We start from the raw sequence: 16,104 nt of genomic DNA, 5'->3' as shown, positions 1-16,104 counted from the left end.
AAATTCAATCAATATTGAAGATTTTATATTTCATTTAATTTTTAATAACAATCTTATTCCGATTTAGAAGCGTTTGAACAAAACTAGTTAGATATTAACTAAAACTAAAATTGTAATTAATGGAATGGATAAAATAGATCAACAAATTTGAAAGTAAATATGGTTGTGTATACTTTAAGCAGACTAAAACAAACTTAGAATATAGAATAATCGAACACAAAAGAAATGTTGAAAGTAATAGAAAAAACTCTGCACTAGCTGAACATGTAAGTACTGGTCATATCATTTGGCTATAAAGGAACTGTTATTTTGGCTAATTGGAATGATACGGTAGCTAGAAATATTAAAGATTCTATAGAACTAATAGAACATATTAAAATATTTATGTTTTCGATAAGGATGGAGAGTTGAGAAGTCGAAAAGTATATAGATTGTGTGATCATTATGTTTGGTATATAAATTAAATAGTAGTTCTGAGTCACATGATGAATGGCATTAATTTATACGGTTTAAACTCTTGAGAGTGACATGTAGTGTGTTTATTTGAAAATTTTGAAAATCTTCGAAAAAAGCTATTAAATTGTTTACTTAGAAATATTAATTGTTTGAGTGTTTTAGTCACTTAAGATATCCTAAAAAAATTGTAGTTTGCATTTAATGCTAATATATTCTCGTATACATGATATATTTAGAAGTGGATTATAGTGATGTTGTTAAAACAATTTTCTCAGCAAATTTAATTTTCAAGTTTTTGTATTTATTCTTTTTACTTGAAAACATAAAACAAAAATACACTAAAACAGAAAACGCAAATGTATTCGTAAAGACAGGATGTTTTACGAAAAACAAAAAGAAAAAAAATCAATTATAGTAAACCTGGCAACAACAAATCCATCATTCCTTATAGACTTTTAGTAAGAAGTCAAAAGAGGAAGTGAATAATTAGTAACTTACAATTATAAATAACACTGTTAATTGAATGAAAATTTAGGAAAAACATTCGACTTATCATTTCTCAGCGAAATCATGTTCTATCCACTAAAGTTGGGAAATATTCTAAAAATGCAGCTTCTTTAGTTCGAAATTTTCTTACTTATAGGATAAAACTTTGTCTAGATCACTAAAGCCAGTCTGATATTTTTGTAAAACAAAAACAGAAAAACTTGTTCATGTTATGTTTGATTGTTGGTGTTTGAAAAAACAAGAAATAAAAGTTGGCAACACCCTGAACGTTTGTGTCCACATATGGACACAATTGCACCAGATCACCCGATGTTGTTTATTTGGATACTGATAAAAAGGCTGATGTAGTTAATGTGGAATTTGAACTTTTCGTGTCTGTTGGTTATGTGTCTTTGACAAATGACACTGCTAACTTCATACCCATACATATTCGGCGTGATACTGAGGAGACTAAATCATTGTTTTTAAGAAGTATCTTGCCTTTAGACTTGGGTTCTGTCACTGATGAGTCTTTTATTATTCAGGGTGCTGAGGGTGACTTTGTTAATATTTTTCCTCATAATGCTTATTTAGTATCAGACCTAGTTTCAGGACATGTTTTGGATGGAGTATGACTAACTCTGTCAATGAAGGGTGTATTAGTTTTGTTGGGAAACGATTTGGATGTTAGAATTTTTTGCCGAACCAAAAATGGTAAGTGAGCCGATCAGTTTCATCTAAAATTTCGTTCAAAGATAAAGAATTAGATTACGCATAAAATTATTTAGTTTTGTTAACAGCCAGGTTAAATAATATCAATACCGAAATTTGATGCTTACTTAGCTACAGCAGTTACTAAAGATTGTATCCAATAATTTGTTTCAACGTTTCGAACACACGTTTCTTTTCATAATGTTACAAAATATAAAGACTGAGATCTTCTGAAACTCAAACTCTAAGTAAAAGTACAGGAATTTTATTTTTTATCATTTGGTAAGTGTAATGAATGTTTAATGCTCTTGAGTTATTTCAATACAATGAAAATCGTAAACTGGTTGAACTAAATCCAGTTTGAGAATTATATGTTTACGAATTTAAAAAATAACTGAAACTACGCTTGGATAGAATTGTAGCTGTGCTAATGAATGGTTGCTGGAAAGAATTTTAAATATTTTTTTACCTTATCGATTCATGAAATGAGAAAGATATTTAGGTAATGAATGAAATGAAATATCTTACCCACGTTTTCAAGGAAACGAAAAACCAAGAAATAATCAGAATTTTTTTCAATTGAACTTATAATTTACTATTAATCGACGTGAGCATATGAAATAAATATTATTTAAACTATCTTGAGGTTTGTGAGTTGATTTTTATAATGTTTCATAATATAAATAAATGTGGTTTAGGTAACGATAACGTTTAATACGAAGAATAACTGTGAGTATTTCATCAATGCTGTTCACATTTTAAACAATTTTTCGACGATTTTGAGCTTCTAATTAAGAATTGTTTGACTCCTTACACTCTTTAACATTTTGCACTTTTTAACAATTTGACCTGGCATGACCAGCTCATTAGGGTGTTCGATTTGCAGCCCCCCCGCTAGTACAGCGGTATGCCTCCGGATTTGCAACGCTAAAATAAGGGGTTCGATTCCCCTCGGTGGGCTCAGCAGATAGCCTGATGTGACTTTGCTATTAGAAAACACACACACACACTCGATTTGCAGTCTTGGAATGACGGGTTTTAATTACCATCTCACCAGAATATGTTCCCCTTTTCAGCCTTCCAATTTCGCTATTCGTTGGTAAAAGAGTGGCCTAAGGGTAATGATGATTAATTGTATTTCCCTCTAGTATTTCACTGCTAAAATTTGGATGGCTAGCATGTATCTTTGCGCGAAAAAGAAATACAAAATTACTTTTACATAAATACTACTGTTGTATAAGATTTACATGTTGAGAATTAAGCATAAAGCTATACAATTGCTTATCTGTGATCTGCTCATCACGGGTATCGAAACACAGTTTCTAGCGGCGTGAGTCCGCAGACATATCGTTGTGCCACAGGGGGGCGTATCAGACTTCCTTAGGAATATATATATATGTCTATCAATTTGCCGTTTTATGAAGAATGACAAAGTAATATTTATTTAATACCAAACACATATTATTACACTATTTTATGAGTGGGCCCGACATGGCCTAGCGCGTTAAGGCGTGCGCTTCGTAATCTGAGTATCGCGGGTTCGCGCTCGAGTCACGCGAAACATGCTCGCGCTCCCAGTCGTGGAGGCGTTATAATGTGGCGGTCAATCCCACTTTTCGTTGGTAAAAGAGAAGTCCAAGAGTTGGCGGTGGGTGGTGATGACTAGCTGCCTTCCCTCTAGTCTTACAATACTAAATTAGGGACGGCTCGGTGCAGTGGGCTAACAACCTACTCACTTATATACCTGTTCATGAAACCGCAAGAGATTGCGGCCCTATATTCCTTGACCGAATCGAGTGGTAGATGATGATAATGATGATTTTATGAGTAGTTCTTGAAAGTCTAGATTGGAAAAAAGTCTTTTGTACATATTACTCAACACGTTTTGCTACTTTTGATTACACAACACCAATACTAAAGATAGTTGATTGTTTGCTGGGATTTCCCCATTTCACATTCACAGAGAGGTTTTATATTATACGTAAACGTTAACCGACCCTGAAACAGTTATGCTTGAAATATGTACATACACACACAGGGAAACAGTGAGAATGTTCGGTCAAAAAAAAAGGTATGCATGTCTACTGATAGAGCAATATGTGGAAGATAAATAATGTAAAAACCTCGCAGTTCAATCTATGTACACCTCACTTCAGCTTTCCTCACTATCTTCATTAATAGCCATTCTTAGAAAGACGATAAGGGAATCGCCCCGGCATGGCTAAGCGTATTGAGGCGTGCGACTCATAATCTAAGGGTCGCGGGTTCGCATCCCTGTCGCGCTAAACATTCTCGCCCTTTCAGCCGTGGGGACGTTATAATGTGACGGTCAATTCAACTATTCGTTGGTAAAAGTGTAGCTCAAAAGTTGGCGGTGGGTGGTGATGACTAGCTCCCTTCCCTCTAGTCTTACACTGCGAAATTAGGGACGGCTACCACAAATAGACCTCGAGAAGCTTTGTGCGAAATTCAAAAAAACAAAACAAACAAGGGATGAAAGTTTATTTTTACCGTAAATTCCCGGTTATAATGTCCACTATAATTTTTTGCCTCATTGCGTCCGTGTATAATGCGTAGAGCAATAATAACAGTTAATTGGCATTTGTATACTGAACTGTGCATTGTTGTATTGTTTAGTAATTGTACTTGCCCGTGTTAGTGAATACCACTGCCTACTAATTAATCGTGTTACTTAATGAACAAACAATGGCTGAACTTAAGATTATTTATAATTTGTATATATGTGTTTTAAATAATGACCTGTACACAAAACATAAGACAATAACTACGATTGAATGTCACTGTGAATGTATAGGATAGTATAGCCATCTTATTACACCGCGCAAAATCCTTCTAAAATAGAAAAAAGTTAAACTAAATTAAATATTTACTGATCATCATTACAAATACCAACATACAAGCCATCTATTTCTTATGGTTGACAAAATGAATCTGTTATATATGCATAAATTGATACATGAAACACAAGTAACAAGAGTTCAGACTTTTGTTTACACATTTTCTTTACGCTGCTTTTTTTTTGTTTTTTAGTTCATATGATCTGACAGCGACAAACGATGATTATGAGAGAATATAAGATACGTTGAGGTGGCCTTCGGACTGAAAATTTTGTTTAAATTATACATTAACAATGCTGTTCCCTCATAGTGTACATTTTATTTTAGACTTAAAACGTTTTGGAAAACAAAGTGAGTGCTATATGCGGGTATATACGATATTTGGAACAATGACGAATGTACTTGATTTACTTTTTAATTCATCCACGTATTTTGTTTTTTGTTTTTGTGAGAAAGTCAGTCATGTCGAACAAGAGTAACACTAAAGATATTTTTTCTTACCAAATCTGAGCATGTTTGAAACTCTTACACCCATCAAAAGAACTGATTTTAATATTCAGAGAAATAAAGCATTAACTGGTAACTACTTATTTTAAAGTAAGTGGGAAAACTCTCGTAAAGAAACAACGTTTCTCAGTATTGAGATTACGTACCGAAAAGTAGTAAAACCAGTTGAATAAAACATATTATTCGTATTCAATGCTTCCAAGAACTGTACATAACTTAGTACAAAAATAATAACACTGTATTTTCGAATGTTACAACAAAAAACGTCAACGTCTTCTGCTGAAATATCTAGCACATATAACGTAGGTTTTATATAAAAAAAATACTTTTATTTAAAGAAGACAGGTTTTTACCTTGTAATACTTACCATACTTTTCTAAACCTTTGCACGTAGACATATATGAAATCACTTATGTAATAAATCAGTACTTGTATTAAATAGGATTCTACCACTTTTTATCTGTCAAATTTATCTGTAAAATCTGTCTACACATAATGTTTTTACACCTATTTTCTTTTAATCAGTGAAATATTTAAGGTTTTTCTCAGTCTAAATAAGGAACTTACGATGTCTAACTAAATACTTGTATCAATTGAATAGAACGAACGTTTCACATGATACCATTATAATAAAATTAGTCTCCTTTTAATGCATAAAATAATTGTGTTGCGAAGCTCCATGACGATGAAATCCTACGCATAAAATATCTTTAGATAGCTGAGAAAAGATAGAATATAAAGTATTATCACACAGTTTTAAGAAGAATAATTCAGCAAAGAGAAGAAAACCAATTTTAAGTAAGTTGAAATGTAAACATTAGTAGTTTACGACGATTGACCACAAGGAGGATAATATTTTAGTGATAATTCGTAATCATCAGCAATCTAAAACATTATATGCCTACTAATAATAAAAAGTACACAAGAGATCTAAGACCACTGCTTGTATCGTGCAAATCAATCAGTTGTTGTTAAGATATTTGTAAGGAAATCAAAAGAGAATGCTTTTGTTTGTTTGGATATGAAGGAGGAGGAAAATACAAATGTATTAAATTTGCTATGTGAGTTAATGTTATTCTTACATGTACAGTGATGCTGTCACATTTCCAATGAAGTCATAACCAAGAAAAAGTACTGAAGAAACCTTTGGCGTCTGGTCTAGAATCTCTGGTGTTTGTGTATACCCAGGAGTGTTATGTGCACTCGACTTCCGCAGACATATCGTTGTGCCACAGGGGGTAATCTTCAGCTGAGGTATCGCTTTCAATATCGTTAAAACGTTTTCTGGTTGATGTTGAAACTTCGCACAAAGATTTAATATCTTCAAGAAAGAATTTCTTAAATTTATGGAAAGTTTACATATATCAAATTATACATGCTGAAAGTCTGGCACATTTACCTAAAATTAAGATCACACTGAAGGTGAACCATTTTAATTATAATGGATGTAATCTGGATTTTTCAAAAACAGCAAAACTTCGAGAACAAATTTATATAGTAAAAATATTTTAGTATGTACAATTACACTCTTGTCGATGAGAACTCTTTGGTATATATATATTAAATTAGTTCTTACAAAAGTGGAAAAAATTACGGGGTGTGGTTGTACTCAATAAAAGTCCTAAATTTCCTTTTTCTCAAATATAAAATCAAATTTGAAGATGAATCGTTTTTATCATATATCAAATTAAGATAATTCTTTATATTATGAATTTAAACCTCGGTTATTAAACTGGTACGATAGACAAGTTAAAATAATTAATTTTTATTCTAATATATTTGGCTGAACGATTAAGGTTAAGTATCTGTATAAAGAGTTATTGTATTGACAATATTTTTCATTAAAAATGCTTCCTAAGGTATCCTAACATAAGTGCTACACGTTAGTTTAAATTACAAATTAGTCTTATAAGTTAAATGGTTTCTTTATCTCTTTTTCACCGTGTTTTATTGCTGGATAGGTAGCTCTTCTTAAAGTTATGTTTTCTACCAACCATTATCACTGACCAATTTGTTGTCTATGAAATATATTTCAGTAAACGTACTTGAAGGATTGTATATAAATCTTGTATATCCTATAGAAACAAATAAGAAGTTCCCAAAGGAAGAAAGAAATGAAGAAAAATTTGATCTGGAAGAATAGAAGGCTGCTATATAAAAATGTAAGAATATATTTATTAATTCCTGATCATAAAATATTAAAATACGAAGAAATTAAAGTATTTACTTGTAAATAAACAACATTATAGTGATAAAAAATTTGGCCACAGATGTTCTACCCTGACAGTGGTCTTTAACAGTTGTCTGTATATTTACGTTATTTCAATATATTTTCTTCATATTTGTTTTCTTTTCAGGATGCTTTTATTCTCTCACAGACAAGTATAAACCATTTTTCCTTTGCTGTGGTTTGTGATATATATTTACTAAATGTGTGGTTTTGATAATAATAAAAACATTGTCTCAAAATTCAATAAACGTATTTTAATTCTCTTGATGAATGTCATGGAAATCTTTTATATTTGTTCCAACATTCCAAATATTCATACACTCGTTAGCAAACATTTATATTTTGGCATTAAGGTACATTAGCAATGTTTTACCTACTGGGGATATAAAGACAAGTAAACAATAACATTTTTTTATATATCAGTGAATGCAAGAATCAAATGTTTCTAACCTGAACCCGAAGATAGTGCAGTTGGTCATGTTTATGATATGTCAGTGTATATGCAGCTCCTTAAATCTTTTTTAACAGCCCACATATTCGGGTATAAGTGCAAGCAAACGTTTCACGTTATTTTACCTGGTATACAATGGTTCCAAACTCTTCAAGTTTATGATATCTTAATGTTTTAATGCAAACAAACATATCAGTAACCTTATATAGATGGGAAGATTTGTTTGTTTTCAGTTAAGCACGAAACTCTACAATGTTCTTCTCACGATGATATCGAAACCCCGCTTCTACAGTTCTAAGTTCACAGACGTACAGCTCTGTCATTGAAGGGGGGCTTCACGTCGAAATGCAGAAGTTGAAATCATTTCAGACATGTCTCACGTATATGTCAAGAAGTACGTATATCATTCCAGTAAATTCCACGTAATGCTGATTCATACACTTTTAAGTATAGTATGTATAAATTTTACAGGTACATCTATTATTCAAGTGGCTTTCAGGCAACGCATTGAAAGTTACGAATGTCTAAAATTTACATTAAATTTTACAGATTTCTAAATCCTCTTATTTAAATAGATTTTTTCTCGCTAAAAAGAAAAGTATATATCTAATATATACATTTAATTCTCCTCAAATTTATCTATACCACGCCATTTAAGATTTTATGTTTTGGTTTCATTGCCTTTTTGTACAGCTTCTATAAAACATAGATGTTGGCCAGCGGTTTTATCATAATTTTCAACATCGTTTTATCTGACAAAGTATTTTGTAAAAGCTGTTGTGAAATAACTATTTCGTAGAAATTACAAAAGTCGTTTAATGCTTCACTATTTGAGGCTTCGTCCATTAAGTCTTGCAGTTTCGTATGCTGAATAAAATATTTATTCAAAATTAAGTAGTTTAAGCTCAAAGTATATAAAGTATTCTACAATTTACTATTGATGATTGATTAGTTTATAATAATTTCCACCCATCGTTTTTGTGATTAGTCGCTTTCAAGTTACAAATGAGTCCCATTCCTATGAAAACGCTACAAACTTATGACCTAACGCAAAGCACAACTTTTTACTTTTCATGAAATGCACAGTATATTTCTTTCAATTGGTTAACAATCGAACTCTGAGGTCTCATTAAAGAGAACGTCTCTCTTGGAATAAAAGAATAAAAGTATTTTGTCGCTAATGAGGACTATTCCATGTTCGTAATCCAGCAGGTGTATTGAGAATCATGGGCATGAATTTCCCACTTTATGTCCCCTGAGTAACTAAACCTCTAAATACAGGAAGCCCAAATGACAGAAGGCTCTTGTGGTGACAAGTTATCCGAAATTTACAAGACTGAGTGGAGAAGTCTCTATAGAGCTTTAAATATTTGTCAACCGAGGGACAATACCTCGAGCTATACAGAAGAGAGAAATGGAAAGCCTTTATATTTAACTCTGTTTAATACATTAATGTGATATTAGGCAATGTTCCAACATCAATTCTATAATAATGATAAGTAAACCATTGTTGGATCAGAATATAAAAATCATATTTTGTACCTAAGCTTTAAAAAAATTAATAAGTACATACTCAACACGTAAAAAAAGTCTCACCTAAAGTGTGTGCATACTGAAAGTATGTATAAACAATTTGTGTGGAATAGATACCCGCAATGATTGATGGATTGTTTATAATTTCGCGCACAGCTCTCCCTGATTTACAAGCGGAAAGGTAGTTTGTCATCACCAAACTACTGTCATATTAAGGAGAAAAGCAGAAATACTATTTGTATTTAAAATTCCATCACTCAACGGTCAGGCATGGTCAGGTTGTTAGGGCGCTCGGCTCATAATTTGAGGGTCGCGTACTCGAATCCCAGTCGCACCGAACATGTTCGCCCTTTCAGCCGTGATGTCGTTATAATGTACGGTCAATCGCACTATTTGTTGGTAAAAGAGTAGCCTAAGAGCTGATGGTGGGTAGTGACTACTAGCTGCTTTCCTTTTTGTCTTATACTGCTAAATTAGCGACAGATAGCGCAGATAGCGTTAGTATAGCTTCGCGCGAAATTAACAAAACAAATAATTCGAAATTAATTATAATACTTAACATAATACACTGGGAGCTCATGTCCGAGATCTGAGTTAGAAACAATTCAATTTATTTTTATCAGTGCTAACAAGATTTACTTCAATCAGAAGTAGAAAAATATACCAAAAATGAATTTCTTAAAATTGACAAAATTTTATAATTAGAGGTTAAAAATTCAATGAGAAAAAATAAACTAAAAATAACCTGTATCAAAGTGGAAAGAGAAAGTAAATGTCTCGAGGTCTAACAAGCTCGTATTGAAGCCGGGAAAGAAATTAGACTGAAAGAAATGGAAATTAGACTCAACTCCGATTGACGAAAGCAAAATGACAATTTGAAGATATCACCATATAATAAGTTAAGTTGACAAATACCTCCATTATTGTGAGAAAGCTGCTCAAACCATAGAATGGGCTACCGATAAATGTTCATTACTGTTGTAAAGTTTTTGACTGGAATAGTGCACAAGAAGTTTATGGCACTCCTTAGAAAAGTGTACAGATTATGAAAAGGTTAAAGCAGCTATTCTCAAAACATACAAGTTGAAACCGGAGGCTTATGAACAAACGCTTCGAGATTATCGTAAGCATGGTAGTTAAACTCATACGGAATTCGCCCACGCAAAATAAATTTATTTTGACAAATGTTCTTATTTAATGCATAAATGCTCTTTCCGATGATAACACTTTAACATATAAGAAACACTTTTCATAAAAAGAAATTCCTGCCATCTCAGCAAAAACCCGTACCTGTGCAATACATTAAAGTTGAGAATTGTTTTAAAAATCCAGCTCTTCTGGTTCCAAATCTTCAGATAATGAGGATAACACTTTATTAAGGTAATCAAACCCAGTCTATCATTTCAGTAATAAATCTGGTCATATTATGTCCGATTGTTGGAGTTTGAAAGAGAAAAAGAGAAGGATACGCACCCAGTGCGTTTTTATCCACATATGAAAGTAGTTTCATCAAATCATCTGATGTTGTTTATTATTTAGCCACTGATAAAGAAGCTGATCTAGGTAGGGAAGAATTTAGACCTTTTGTGTCTATTGATTCTGTATAGTTGACAAATGACACCGCTAATCCCATACCTATACGTATTTTACGGGATTCTGGAGCGACGTGATCATTGTTGTTAGAGGGTGTATTGCCTTTATATCCATACTCTGGCACTGGTAAGTCTGATATTACTCAATACATTGAGGGTCGCGTTGTTATTGTTCCTCTCCATAACATTTATTTAGCATCAAACCTAGTTTTGAGACCATTTATGGTTGAAGTGAGATCTACTCTGCCAATTAAGGGTTTATCATTACTGTTGAGAAACGATTTGACCAGGGGAAAAGTTGTTGCCGAATTTAAAATAAGTAGCGAGCCAATCACTGTTTAATCTAAGGAATGATGTTATTGAGAAGTATCCTCATGTGCAGTGACTCGAGCTCAGGCTAAGAAATTAAGCCAAAAAGAAACGACAGAAATGTATTCAGATATCGACATTATAAGTTTGTCACAGACTTTTTCGCTTTCGACATGGATCTCAGGAATGCTTATCCTACTGACAAGGCTTTGATGAGTGGCAATGATGGATTTGGTTTACCTGGTGAATTTTCATTCACTAAAAGCAAACCGATCCTAAGTAAGTAAAGGATCCACAGAACTATTTACTATTAAATATGCATTGGCAGTTAATAAATTGCATGAGTGCTAAATTGTTACTTTTGTAAAAATGGGGTGCTCATTAGAAAATAAAGGCAACCAAATGTATCAACTTCAAAGAGAGAGGCTTTAGTTTATCAAATTGCTGTTTTAAAAAGATATCTTTTGCAAACATTGAAAGTTGCTAATGAATTACCCTTGGGAGGTCATTTAGGAGTCAACAAGACGTGTAACAAAATTATAAGATATTTATTTTGGCCAAAAATTTGGCAAGAAATTTCCCGGTTTGCTGGAAATGTTATTGTCCAGTTTTAATGAAATTTCTTAGAAAAGTGAAGCATTCTCCGATGACAGCTTGCTGAAAGCCTGGCAAGTATAACTAAAATGAAGATCATACTAAAAATTAACCAATTTAATTATAATATTTACAAATTGGTATTTTCAAAAACAGCCAAACGTCGAGAACAAATTTAGATATAAAGAAGATTTGAGCACGTAGAACTACAATTTTATTTTATTTTTCTCAAATACAAAACCACATTGAAAGAAAATTTGTCTACAGCATATTTTACTTTTTGGTAACGCTTTGTGTTATGGATTCAGGCACAGATCATCTCTCTCTATCTCTGGTATATGGGTATATTTATTTGTATACCCAAGAGGGTCAGATCCACTAGACCTCTTCCTCCTTCCATTACTTTGTTGGAGTGGCCAGATAAATATATTTCGAGTAAATACTGAATGGCTGGAGTGATATCATAAGTTTAGTCAGGTCCTTTTCAGGGCAATCTCCATTTTTATTGTTCTTTGATTTATTATTATTATTATTTTAATAAGTCTAGAACGTAAGTGGCCTGTTTCATTTTAGCTCTATTCTATTATTACTATTATTATTTTAAATGATTTTATCTTAATAATATAATGTAGCAATTTAACGGGGAAAGGTGTTTTAGGTCTCTCTTCATCATATATGCAATATCAGTCTAGTTCGCATAGCAACTCATTTTTTTTGCCAATTTTCATCAAAATATTTTATTGTACTATGTAGACGTTTATCTGGTATTGTTTGTGTATTTGAGTAATTATACACGAACCTTCATGAAGTGGTTTTAGGTACTCTGTATGATGATGTAATTAGTGTATAGTGTAATATTTGGAGTTTGGTTTCTATTTGTTTTTCACTTACATTGATCCATGCAGGAGCTGCATAGTCTATTACAGGTCTTATGTATGTCTTGTATATTTTAAGGATGTTTTCTGGTGTTGTTCCGTAGTTTTTACCAGTTAGACTCCTGGCATAGTTTATTCTTTGCCACATTTTTGTTTTTATGTTATTTACTTGTTTTATCCATGTAAGTTTCGAATCATATGCTAACCCTAAATATTTTGCAGTTGAAGCGGTTTGGAAAAGTTTTCCGTTCATGTAGATCTGAGGTAGAACTTTTTGATGTTTCGTAGATTTTGAAATTATTACTAATTGCGACTTCGCTGTATTTATTTTAATTCTATATTTTTCGCCATATTCATATAATCTATTTAGTTGTGGTTATAAGTTAGTGTCTGCTATTTCTGGTGTAGGGGCACTTTTCCAAATTGCTACATCATCGGCGAACAGAGACGCGTATCCATGGTTTGAGTCTTTAAGTGGCATATTATTTACATACATGATGAAGAGAATAGGGCTAACCACTCTTCCTTGAGGGACTCCAGCTTCTGTAGTGAAGAACTCCGAGAAAGTTCCCTCTACGTTTACTCAACATTTTCTATTTTCTAAAAAGTTTAATAACCAGCGAATAATTCCACGCGGTAGTCCCATTTCATACATACGGAACCGAAGACCATTGTGCCATACAGTGTCGAATGGTTTCTCGATATCGAGGAAGCAGGCAACAGTGCATTCTTTCTTATTAAAGCTGTTTATTATTGTTTCAGTAAATCTAATTAAGTAATCTGTTGTTTGTCTATATTTTCTAAATCCGTTTTGCTCTTCTGGTAATTTTGAATTAATCTTCAAAAATGTGGAGAGTCTATTGCTTGTTATTCTTTCGAGAATTTTACCTACACAGCTGGTCAGGCTGATTAGTCGATAACTGTTTGGTTTATTGGCTGGTTTTCCTTCTTTGTGAAACATTAGGAAGACCTAATATTTAAGGAATACAATAAAAATATATCAACAAACTTTGTAATATTTCCACATAAATTTGGTCAGAAATATTTTCCACGACATTAAAAAACAAAGAATCGTTTAATCGATTGCAAAACATAGATTTCATGTTACCCTGAAAATATTGGTTTAGTTTCTGGCTTCTAAATTCACTTTAAAAATGTACAAAACTTAATTTCCTGTATTCAAATGATAATGCTTAATTCTTTTAAATTGAAATATACTCTGTAACGGATTTATTAAAGTATATTTATGTTAATATAGATGTTTCTTTTAGTTAAATATATATATTTAGAGATGTGCACTACCCGTCCCGGGCCCGGTATGGCCTGGCGCATTAAGGCGTGCGCTTTGTAATCTGAGGGTCGCGCCAAACATGCTTTCCCTCCCAGCCGTCGGTGCAGCAGGCTAACAACCTACTCACTTAAATACCTGTTCATGAAACCGCAAGTGATTGCGGCCCTATGTTCCTTGACGGAATCGAGTGGTAGATGATGATGATGATGACTAGCCGTCCCTAATTTAGTAGTGCAAGACAAGAAGGAAGGCAGCTAGTCATCACTACTCACCACCAATTATTGAGCTACTGTTTTACCAACGAATAGTGGGATTGACCGTTACATTATAACGCCTCCATGACTGAAAGAATCAGCATACGAGGGCTGTTCAAAAATACGCGGACTGACGTCATAAAACAAAATGTACTTTATTTAGAAGATACAGGTCTGGGACCCCTTCAAAGTACTCTCCTCCCCAACGCACACACTTATCCCAACGGTGTTTCCACTTGTTGAAACAGTCCTGGTACGCTTCTTTTGTAATGTCCTCCAGCTCCTTCGTCGCATTTGCCTTAATCTGAGAAATCGTCTCAAATCTTCTTCCTTTCAAGGGTCTTTTGAGTTTGGAGAACAAGAAAAAATCGCAAGGAGCAAGGTCAGGTGAGTAGCGGGGGTGAGGAAGAACAGTGATTGAGTGTTTGGCCAAAATCTCACGAGTTCTGAGGGCTGAATTTCGCAGCAACGCGGTGCATCTTCAATTTTTCGGTCAAAATCTTGTAACAATATCCAATTGATATCCCACACTCTTCAGCAAGCTCCCTGACAGTCAGACGTCGATTTGCCCGCACCAGGGTGTTGATTTTGTCGTCGTGTGGGTCGTCAGTTGACGTGGAAGGACGTCCAGGACGCTCATCATCTTTAATGGACTGTCGACCATTCTTAAAACGAGCATACCACTTGAAACATGCTGTACGCTTCATAGCAACATCACCGTAAGCCGTGTTAAGTATAGCAAAAGTTTCAGTCGCAGATTTTCCACGTTTAACACAAAATTTCACAGCAAGTCGTTGCTCCTTCAGGTCATTCATTCTGAAATCCGCCAAATGAAAAAATCGCACTTCACTTAAAACCGCGTAGCTAATACACAAATGAAGATATGTGTAATCGAAAAATGGCGTCGTAATCATCTGATCTGTGCGAACCTAGAAACACCAAACAGATTCGCCTGGAACCAACTGGAGCCGCGCAATTCAAACAGACCGCATAGATTTTGAACAGACCTCGTATTTGGTGTGAAGGGAATTCGAACCCGCGACCCTCATATTACAAGTCGAGTGCCTTAACCACCTGGCCATGTTGGGGCATAACTTTAGAGAAAACAACCGTTTTGTCCCGTAAGTACCAAACACATTGATTTCTTGTTTATTTCACGTGCAGAGCGGTTAAATTCTTAAAAGCACTTTATAGTACTTCTTAAAATTGAAAGGTAGATTTTTGTATGCTTTCATTGATATAAAGAAACACGGACAAGCGGCGAATATAAAAAGATTTGTAAAATGAATAAAGAAAGAGTGTTCAGCTATGACCACCTAAGGGGTAACTAAAACAACTGTGTTAGATAAAACAAATCTACTCCCCAAACAATATATTCTTTACAGAGCATTAGTCTTATCAACTCAAAATTGTTATACAAAACAGCCTTCTGAAACAAAACTGTGCCACCTCTGTAAACAGGAAGTATGAAATAATACCTCATAACTTACCGCTGAAACACTAATGACTTATTATTTACCGTGGATAGTGAAAATGGAACCTTAAAATCATTTTTTATTTCTCTACAAATTGTTTTGTTGCTTGTGAATGTGTCAATATTAAAGGTCTTGCTTATAATTACAACAGGGATATATAACAATCACCATACAAAATAATAAATGTTTTTATTGACATTTTCGGTAAAGATAACCAGCTTACATCTCAAAAGACGTATTTAGTATGAGTACAATAATAAAAGAAACAAATCAAATGGTTTTCAGCTTTCACAGGTTAGAGAGAAGACCCTGAAAAATGAAGCTATATTAATATCAGTTGAGTACACAAAGGAATAATTCAAATTGCTATACAAAAAAAAAAAAAAGAATCATGTGATAATCTTTGGGCTTTAGTTATTTTTTGGCATACTGAAATTTTCATAATCTGCTTTCAATTGTACAGCAGTATGTCTACCGATTTA

The 16,104-nt window shown here is 33.4% G+C and overlaps 2 long non-coding RNA genes across 18 annotated transcripts in view; one reads left to right on the top strand and one right to left on the bottom strand.

The window, feature by feature from the left end:
* LOC143252833 (uncharacterized) overlaps positions 1–7,513 on the top strand; it is a 63,260-nt gene extending 55,747 nt beyond the window's left edge. For 3 of the 10 annotated variants that reach the window (XR_013029186.1, XR_013029183.1, XR_013029185.1), the window contains 3 exons: positions 6,109–6,272; positions 7,100–7,180; positions 7,376–7,513. This is a non-coding gene — a long non-coding RNA (uncharacterized LOC143252833). Of the gene's footprint in view, positions 1–1,366; positions 1,657–6,108; positions 6,273–6,416; positions 6,441–7,099; positions 7,181–7,375 lie in introns of those variants that run through there. The other 7 variants (XR_013029189.1, XR_013029187.1, XR_013029190.1 and 4 more) reach the window with 5 other exon arrangements.
* Positions 1–16,104, bottom strand: part of LOC143252831 (uncharacterized) — a 119,899-nt gene that overhangs the window by 63,245 nt on the left and 40,550 nt on the right. For 5 of the 8 annotated variants that reach the window (XR_013029175.1, XR_013029167.1, XR_013029170.1 and 2 more), the window contains one exon: positions 15,795–15,931. The exons of the other annotated variants lie outside the window; for them this stretch is intronic. This is a non-coding gene — a long non-coding RNA (uncharacterized LOC143252831). Of the gene's footprint in view, positions 1–15,794; positions 15,932–16,104 lie in introns of those variants that run through there. 8 annotated transcript variants of the gene reach the window in all.

The sequence above is a fragment of the Tachypleus tridentatus genome, chromosome 6 (assembly GCF_004210375.1).
Source record: "Tachypleus tridentatus isolate NWPU-2018 chromosome 6, ASM421037v1, whole genome shotgun sequence".
Classification (NCBI taxonomy): domain Eukaryota; kingdom Metazoa; phylum Arthropoda; class Merostomata; order Xiphosura; family Limulidae; genus Tachypleus; species Tachypleus tridentatus.
Note: the sequence above shows the minus strand (reverse complement) of the source record. Positions and strands in the feature narration are given on the sequence as shown.